Genomic DNA, 9,423 nt, shown 5'->3' on the forward strand with positions numbered 1-9,423 from the left:
GGGGGATGGCGCGGTCTGACGGGGGCGCCGCTGCAGCACCGGGGGCCGCCGCCGCCTCCCCCCCTCCGCACGGGGCCCTGCTATAAGCTTTCTTCTTTCTTCTTTTTCTTCTCTTTCTTTCCCTTGCCCCGTCTAAAGCTCTATCAAACATCCAGTAACGCCTTCAACAAGCTGCTCCTACAGTTCCTGACTCGAAAGCATGTGTTTTGGACCGGCAGGGATGGGGCAGAAAAAACAACTTCTCTCCCCGTTTAGCACGAGGCAAAGGAGGACTGAGAGTGACATACACAAGGTCAGGTGATGAAACAAAACTGCGTTAGGTCTGTGAATTGCATCTGAATGTCATGAGTTTTCAGTCTGGTCATGGGACATCGTTTTAAGTTAAAATGCCAGATTTTTAGTTCCTGAATGTGTTTAAGAGCTGAAAAAAAACAACTTTGAGACTTCAAAAAGCCACAGAAATTGTGTTGTTAACAGTGATAAATATATTTGTTATGCTTATTATTTATTATCTAGTTATTTATATTCCATTCTATCTAGTGTAACCACCTCTTTGGGTAAGTGTTTAGGGAATTGAGGTAACCTGAGTTGTAGCATGTACTCGGAGCAGGCTTACGGAACTGAATGTAAGAACACTAAGGAACCCTGTCTAGACTGAAATCCTGGTGTCCTGAGCTCTGTTGTTCCAGCAGTTGGCCTGCAGTTACGTGGTCTGACAGCACTTGGGCTCACTAGTTAGTGCCTTCATAAGGAAACGTGCATTATGGAAATCAGGAAGGGATTCACCCTCCCAGGAGGAGTATTTCCAGAGCTGTTGGAAATGCTTGGTATCTCCTGTGTATGTTTCGTGTTGAGTGATATAACAAACTATGATTTTGTAGTTCATATTGTTTCTTAACATCAAGCACTGCATTGGGCAGGAGCACTCTGATACTGCAGCTTGTTCCAGAGGTGCATCAGGCAGCAGTAAGCAACTGCCTAGTGCCTTTAATATTCACTGGGTGGGTGTGAAAGGCAGGGGCTGCACTAAAGAAAAGGTGCTAGGAACAAGGTACCCGCTGGTTTCTTTAACACTGAGCTTTTGTGAGAACCCTGTTATATGCACATTCACTACAGGCACGTCTCTGGCGGACACTGCCCAACACTGGAGGTTGGTATGAACAGTGCTGTAAAGGCATGTTGACCAACACCATTGCTGTGGTTTGCTCTGTGTCTCATAGCTTTAACTAGGAAAAACACCTCTTGAAATCTATAGGAATTCATCCAAGTTCCAGGCTGTGTGACAGTGCTGGGTGCTCGACAAAGAGAGATCTCAGTTGCTTGTTCCCTTGAAGGAATTGATCCTTACTGCACTCAGGTGAAGCTTGAAATTGCATATCTCCAGGGAAGCAGATATCACAAAGTAGTGAGTATAAACTCTAGTTCTAGGACGTCTTGATTCAAATTAAGCCTACTCTTAGTCTTTTCTGAGCTGGAACCCAGGTGAGGGAGTACTGTCTGAAGCTGCACTTGTCTGTCAGTTCGGTCCATGTGTTGTGATATAGAATAATATTTTATACTGAATCTGCTCAGGTAATAACTGCATCATAAAATGAAGAGCAACAGAAAAGTGAAGTTTTAGCTAGAAAGTGGTGAATAATAGACAGAAAAGAGTGAAAATACTATTCTAAAGGGTAGGAGATATGCTCCCTGTTCTCAAATCACTGTGCTTCTGCACTTTAGCTGCAGTAACAATTGTGCTCTGAAAATCAAGTGGTCTTATTACCTGGGGACAATTATGCTTTCTCTCTGGTGGGCTGCTAGGATCATATTTAGTCTGGTGGGGTTTTTACCCTCTTGTTTTTAATCTTAGTTTTTCATTATTCTCATTATGTTAGTACCTGGAGCCTCTGTTGTGATCACATTGTATTTGTCCTATATGTGAAAAGCCACAGCACTGGTTCTTGCTTTAAGGAGCTTCTTAATGTATTTATATTTCATGTGAATGTCTTTATTTTTAAAACTTTGAAATTGAGCCAAGTTTTTCAAGGCCAGCCTGGCAATTTTAGGGAAGTGCACTCACAAACTGTGGTTCTGCAGCATAGTATTTCTGCCTCATTCCACACTAAGGCAGATACTTCTGGTCCTTCAGTCTTCTCATACCAAACACAATCTGACCTTAGTTTTCACAGTTTCTGCCTGCAAAGAAAATCTTGCAAATGTGGTATGACTGTAACTAAAACAGCTCTGCCTGGGTCTTCAGATAGCCTGACATAGTCTACTTGCTCTCAGCAGCTGTTTATCCTAAAGCAAGAAGACATAATCCTGTTGAGGAGAGTCGGGCCTGTTTCACCTCCTCAAATCCTGGAACTGCTGACATGGATTAGCTGTGGACAAGAGAAGGAAATTCTCTGGGGAGATGATGGTCTGAGAGCCCCTTGCTTCTCTTTGACTGAGGAGAAGCTGGGAGGGAAGGGGGATCCACCAGTAGGTACAACTTCCATTCACTGTTTATGAATAGCTTTTAGCAGTCCTGTTCTTGGGAGGAAAAAATCACAATGGGAAGGGAATTCCTGAAGTCCTCAAAGTGAATCTTCGTTAGAGCCTGATAATGCCTTACTATGGCCTTTGAGTTTATGTGCAGCTTTGTCTTTGCAAAGTTTGCTAGAGCATGCCTCAAATCCCAGTGACATCCGAGTTTCTTGGACCTTGTAAACTACTTCTGCTAATACTTGTTTGATGTTTGGCTATTGCTCCTTTTGAAATTCTGGTAAAGATGAGGCTAATAATCTCCTGCAGCTTGTCTGTCACAGCATGTGTTATCAACTTCATTATGCAGATCTTCAACTCCAGCATAATGTGGGATCCAGGTCAAAACTGTTGGTTTGGGTTTGAGTTTTTTTTGAAATTAGAATTTGGGCTGTATTGTTCTGTATCTCAGGAGGGTTGCCCTCAGGAAAGGGAAATTGGAAGCCTTCACACTGCATAGATCTGACTTGTTCCTTAAGCTGGAGCTTGGAGTCCTCGGACTCTCTTTCTCCTGGTGACTTGCTCTTATTAATGCTCAGTAGGGTGCAGTTTCTCTCGGCATCTGCTGTTGGCCTTCCAAGAATTTTGCCTTGAGTTGTCTTCAACAATGCTAAATGTAAGCTGATTAAATAAATACTTCACTGGGCCTTACAAGTCTCAGTTTTATTTGGATGTGTCTGTTTTCTTTTTCTGGAAGGTTTTTAATTGAAGTGTAATTTATATTAAAATTCTTAGATTAAATCTTTCAGCAATGAGTCCCTGAAGCTAGGCACTTAAATTCATATGTAGGCAAGCTGACACCGCCCCTGTCCCACACTGACCTGGGTGGGAGTGGGGTTGATGCTGGGGATGTGGGCAGGGGACTCCCAAAGATACCATCTCAGGTCAGGGCTACATTTTGGCTCTGTGTAGGACTTGACTTTGGTTTTCTGATACTGATTTCTGATATAACCTCTTATTGGCTCATTATGTTTAGTGGATTTTGGATTGTATATATGGAGTGCTGGGGGGGGGGGGGGGGGGGGGGGTTAAATATTTTAACCAAACTGAAAACTAAGGAAGAATTTGTCTGCAAGCACCCCATAACTTGTTGAGGACATACAGCCCAGGTTTGGTTGAAGCTGAACACAAGAGATGCCTCAGCAGGTTATTTAAATAGAAATCTCACAAACTTTGTATTTGTGGCTGTGGTGGGATGTCTGTAGCCAGGCAAGGACATGCAGTGCCATTTTGTTATACTTGCTACTAATAGGAAGCTATAAAGGGCAAGGCATATTTTGCAGTTTTTTGGGGTGCGCAGCATGTCCCCGTTGCTGCGAGCCAAGGCACGCCACCAGTAGCAGTCAGTACGGGAACCTGGCCACGCCAGCACTGAGGCCTGAAGCATGTAAGTGCTTATTTGAAAGGCTTTCCACTTTTCTCTGTGCTCAAACTGCTTGACTTTAAACCACCTGAAGGACTAGAGCAGCCTTCTGCTGTCCGTGCCTTCTTCAAGATTTCCCTTTTGCGTAGCTGTCGTGGCCATCAGCTGTGTGACTGGAAGGAGGCCAGTGGATGTCAAAGGCATTTACAGAATCACATGTCTTGGGCATCTTAGGGCATCAGGTGTGGGAAAGCTGACTCAGGCTTCAGGTACACAGAGATTCTTTGCTCTTCTCCCCAGCACCTGTCTTGCAGCTGGATCTCGTGCACCCACAGAGCACAGAAGAGGGGCTGGGGGAGGGCAGTGTTCCCGTGCAGTTGGAGCTGTCAGCAGACCGGCTCTTGCCCGACGCTGTTACAGACTGCAGCAGCATCCTCTCTCTCCCCATTGCCTTTCCCTTCGCTTAAGCAAGGAACACGAACTTGTGCTGGGGTTGGCAGCTGTGGTATCAGCCCAGTTGGCATCACTGCAGTAACCCCAGTTTAATGTAAGGTTTCCAAGATCCTGTTGAAGTTGGTAAGTATTTAGAAACTCAGTCCTCAGTCTAGGCTCTCCTTTTCCTGAGAGATCATTCAGATACCAGTGGTAAAAGCTTGATTTCCTCTAAGACTATGCCAGTTTTAACATGGGCTTCAACAGGGTCATGGTTTGGTCTGTTGCTGGTAATCTCCCTTGTCTCTGTGTCTCAGTGCTGCTCTCCCAGCCTTGTACTTGCACCAAAGTCCGTGTTGCTTGAGGATAACTTCTTTGCTTTACTTCTGTAAATATAGTCACTAAGCATACAGGGAAAATGTGGTTTGATCCTACCTGTCACTCTGACTGTGTGTGCTGTTGTACTGTGAGGATGCCTGTTCCCTCTGCTGTGGCTGAGGGTCAGGAGGAACCTCTCTCATTTTAGTTTGCATTTTTATCTCCTGTGAGTCTTGAAATTCTATCTTGCCCATGCACCTCCTAGCATAGTGTTTCTCACGGCAGGAGTCTCAAGTCGCTGGGTCCCGTCAATGGGAGGAGTCGCAGCCTGCTGTACCGATGCTGCTGCCAGGTCAGAGCTGTGGCTGCGGCAGTGGCCGAGGGTCAGCCCTCCTGGTAGCTCTGTGAGGTAAGACAGGCTGCAGCCTGCAGCAAGCTTCCTGTCCCTCTTCTCTTTATAACTGTATTTTTTCTTTTTTCTTATTTTTTGTTTTTCCCCCCGTTTCTTTTTTGTGTGTGTGCTCAGAACCTGATTCACAGTGTGCAGTGGAGTTCTCTTATTTTCTGTGTCTGCTGGATTCCTACTCTTTGTTAGCTGGTTAAAAAGAAGAAACAAGAACCATCTGTGAGAGAAGTCTACTTAAATAAATGCAGTAGGTTATAATTATTTTTTCTCTTTTGGTCATTGGGGTTTTGCTTTCCTCTGAAGTGATGATAAATTGGAGTCACAAGGTTTGGAGCAGGAGACAAACTCTTTGAAAAGCTTATTGTATTCAAGTAAGACATTAATCCCGATTTTTGTCTCAGTGCTGTCTGTGCTGTAGATAATTGCTATCTAGCAGGTTAATTTAGTATTTTTGTCCTTGTTCTAGGCAGAGTTTGAGATTAGTGTAAAAAAAAAAAAAAAAAAATCTTTTAAAAGTTAGTAAGCCCAATACATTGCATGTATTTAATGAGGCCTTCTCCTTGAGATGCTTAGGTAATCCACACTCAGTCTCTCTGAAGTTAATTATGTGCTAGTATACAAAGCCTAAATCCTTATAAAGTAACTTCCTTACAGATGTTACTATGAACTTATTAAATCCTGTGACACATCATCAGTCTTGTTGGTGTCAGCCAGAGAGAAGGGCTTGAGCACCACAGAGGACTAGGCACATAGTGAGAATTCATTATGAAAAGGAATTTTTAATTATTTTGCTGTGCTTTTCCACTGTAAGATTTTAAATATACAGCAGACAGTATTCTCTGAGGCTTCACACAATAAAATGTTTGTTAGTTATTTGTATTTGAACTTTATATTTGTATTTGACCTGCTCTTGCACAAAGGTGGGCTACCCCAGCAGTCTGCTGTCCATTCTGCTGTGTTGCTGGTCACTACCATGTGGGAATGAGGCTCCAATATATGTTTTTGAGTACCGTATCAGAATTCCGCCCCCCCGCAGAGTGACTTTTCACATAGGATTGAACTGGTATTTTTCTAATCTCTTAAAGAAATCTTTCTTGGCGTGTTCAGTAGGTCACTATGAATAATGTGCTTTTCCATTTGGCAGCCAGACTGGAAAACTGGGGGAAGGGGAAGCAGAGAGGAAGGGCAAGGACTCATTATGTTCAGGGGTCGGAGTGAAACTAGCACTTTCCTTTTACAAGATCCAGCAAAAGCCAACACTTTATGATGGCTGTCATCCCTTTACCACCTGAGACCTTTTTGGTGCCTCTAAGAAAAGCAGCAGATGAGGAGGAGGTCTAAACTCACCAGGCTGCACAGTGAGTGTCATGGCATCCTGGCTTTACCCCAAGGTTTAGGGAAGCAATAGATTGGAGACAAAGTGATGGTGTGAGAATACCCCTGTCCAAGGTTGGGGGAGCCTGGGTTTGAGCCCTTCCCTGTGGACATTTAGATGTGAAAGCAAAGTGGAAGAGGAGCAAAGCACTCCTCTATTGGACAGGGCTTGGCCAGGGTGGTGGGGCTGCCCTCTGAAAGAGGGGTTCAGGCAAATGCTGATGTTGAGTTCATCTCATGCTCCTCATGGTAGGAGGGGTGTGTACCCCTGACCTGGAGCTGCTGGAGAGTTTAAGGGTCTGAGAACCAGGCCTAAAACTGTGCTCCAGGCAGCTCCATCAGCTAGAGCTCACAGGTGAGACTGCTTCCCCATCCCACTCCAGCAATCACGCTACTCACAGAGGAAACATGGCATGGTGGCAGGGTTCAGGATTTGGCCCTTTTTGTGAGTAGGCTCAGTTTCTTGGCTGTTATAAAACCTGGTGACACTTGAAATGGATGGCAGTTACGTCAGATCCCAGCTCTGCACAGGAAAGATGCCGGTCACCTTCAGAGGTTCTGTGAGAGGCACCTGCCCATTTGGAAACCAGTTTGGCTCCCACTAGATACAGTGGGAGCTGGAGGGAGACGTCATGTCTGCATTGTTTCCGAACTCCCTCCTCCTGGCTCACCAGCCCTTACTCTCTACAACTGCTTTGCAAGAGTTCACATTACCAGTACTTTATCTTCTTCACTGCGATGCTGCTGCCCCCACGGGAGTTTAGTCAGCCGGGCTGATGCGATTTGAGTGGGGATGGGGGCCGAGAGCTGCACAGGCCCGTAGTGATCGATGGGATTGCACAGGGAAAGTGGCACTCGCCAGCGCTCGCTCCCTCTTTGCCCCCATGAGAATGAATGGTTTGCCAGTGGAGGAGTGATGGGGTTCTCTGCTCTGTGGGAGAAGTTGAAAGGGGGAGCGGTACCCGGGCTGCAGTGTACTAGCAGTCCAAGGGGGTGATCACCTGGGGAGGGAGCGAGTGTGTGGATGGGGTGAGCCTGCTCCGGGGGCATGGTGGAGCAAGTGCTCTGCGATTGAGCAAACGCACATGCTTTGTGTTTTCAGAGGCATTGCAGCGTGTCCCTGAACTTGGCACCCAGCCCCTAGTGATGTGGTAAATCCTACATCCGTGCATGTGCTCTGTAACCTTCCGAACTCCAAAAAACTTCTGCCATCATGTGCCTTGAGCACGTTTAATGATACATGTGAAGTGTTTTCTCACTCTCGTGGAAATGGATGTTGCGAGCTGCAGTTGATCCCCTCACTTCTTTTTGGGACGGTACTTTAACCTGTGCATGCCCTTTTATCCTCTTGATGCTATTCATAACCTTATAGATCATATATATATATATATATATACACACACATATCTATCTATCTATCTTATAGCATATCCTGCCATGGTTCCTGCTCCAGACTGAAGGTTCTCATCTGCTTGCTCGTCTCACCAGAGTGAGTGGCTTCTTTCATTACTCTCGTTTTCTTCCTCCTGCTTTCTCCCTAAATCTCCACATCCATCTCATTAAAGGTCAGCTGGAACAACAGGTACTATTCAAGATACAGATGCGCTGTAGATTTATAGGTTGCCATATGATGTTTTCTGTTTCCTTCCTTATTTCTTTCCCAGTAATACCACTGTTTTGGGCTGCTGCTGGCTGCAAAGGTGCTGCTTTCACCCACACAGCTGCTCAGCCCCTGGTAGCATTGCTGGGCCATACGCCAGCCTGTGGTCCCACCACTGTGTGCGCAGGGTGAGGATTGCTTTTCCCCCCTGCCATATTTATATCCACTCATACTTACCCACCTTGACGTTTACTGGGCTCTGCTCATGTGCCTGTCCCCAAGGCAGCGTGGCAGGGGTGGTGCATTCCTGCAGCATGCTGCTTCTGTGGCCATGCCGGGCATCGATGCCATGCACAGCACCATTGCCTCTGACCAGAACAGGGACCCTGAAATGCCACTCGCGCTTCCAGCTACAGACCGAGCCCTGATGAACATTCTTAGTTTCAGTGTTTTCTTGTACAGGCAAAATTACCCTTTTGCTCACATGCAGGAAGGCAGATGACTGATTGCCTCTGCCCTGTAGCAGAGTTGATGAATCATTTCCTTTTCCATAGTTTAGTAAAATTGTTAATTTTTGTTGTTCAGAGCTCATCTAGAGTGGTTTAATGTTTTGAGCACTTGCACTCTTCTCTTTTGTTCTCTTCCTGCAATTGTCCGAAGACTGGATTTTTTTTGTCTCCCTCCCACCAGTTGTTGTTACTTACTCAGAATGGTTGTGGATGGGTTTGCCTCTATCAGTGCAAATTAATTTTTTTCCTCATTTTCTAGTCGCCTTTTTTTATTGTACTTTGATGTCAGCGCGGTTTTAAAGCATGAATGTGTATTTCTACCAGTGAAAGCGATCTTCTATATAAAGGAAACCAAGGTAGTGCTACTCGTACCTTTAGACCTTGGAGATTTTGCTCTATTGAATATAAATCTACGGTTGGATTAAAAAAAAAAAAAAAGTTCAAAGGTTTGAATAACAGACTCTTATTAATGCAGGGGTTTCTGCACAGTGAACCACTGCTTTGTGTGCTTGGCTGTTTGAGAGGAAAATTGATATGTCAGCAGAGAGAGATGTATTGCTCTTAATTAGATTGAGCTGGATACATCATCAGAGGCCCCAGTTTTGATTTAAATACTGGCTGCAGTGGGGGCAGTTCTGTATAGAAAATGGGGACTGGCTTGATTTGTATGTATTGCTCCTGGGTTGGCAAAATAAAGAGATGAAGGAACAGTGTGATTTATTATCTAGACACTAGAATAGGCCTTGGAAAGATGTGTATTTTCAGCATTCCTATTGTAGTGTACACAATAAGCTAAATTAAGTACCAGTATGTCAACACAAGGAGCAAGAAAGAAAACCTGGAGCTTGCTTAAGGGTGCTGATTACATGGGTATCTCAGCATCCAAAAGAAAAAAAAAAAAAAAAAAAAAAAA

General features: G+C 44.9%; 1 protein-coding gene across 1 annotated transcript in view; it reads left to right on the plus strand.

Annotated features, from left to right (window-relative positions):
* Window positions 1–4,937: 4,937 nt before the first annotated feature.
* FAM124B (family with sequence similarity 124 member B) overlaps window positions 4,938–9,423 on the plus strand; it is an 11,382-nt gene continuing 6,896 nt past the window's right edge. The window contains exon 1 of the mRNA XM_026854865.1: window positions 4,938–5,030. The gene's annotated coding sequence lies outside the window, so the exon portion shown is untranslated. The remainder of the gene's footprint in view (window positions 5,031–9,423) is intronic.

This window comes from Athene cunicularia, assembly GCF_003259725.1.
Source record: "Athene cunicularia isolate RWA chromosome 9 unlocalized genomic scaffold, athCun1 chr9_part1, whole genome shotgun sequence".
NCBI classification, from domain to species: Eukaryota; Metazoa; Chordata; class Aves; order Strigiformes; family Strigidae; genus Athene; species Athene cunicularia.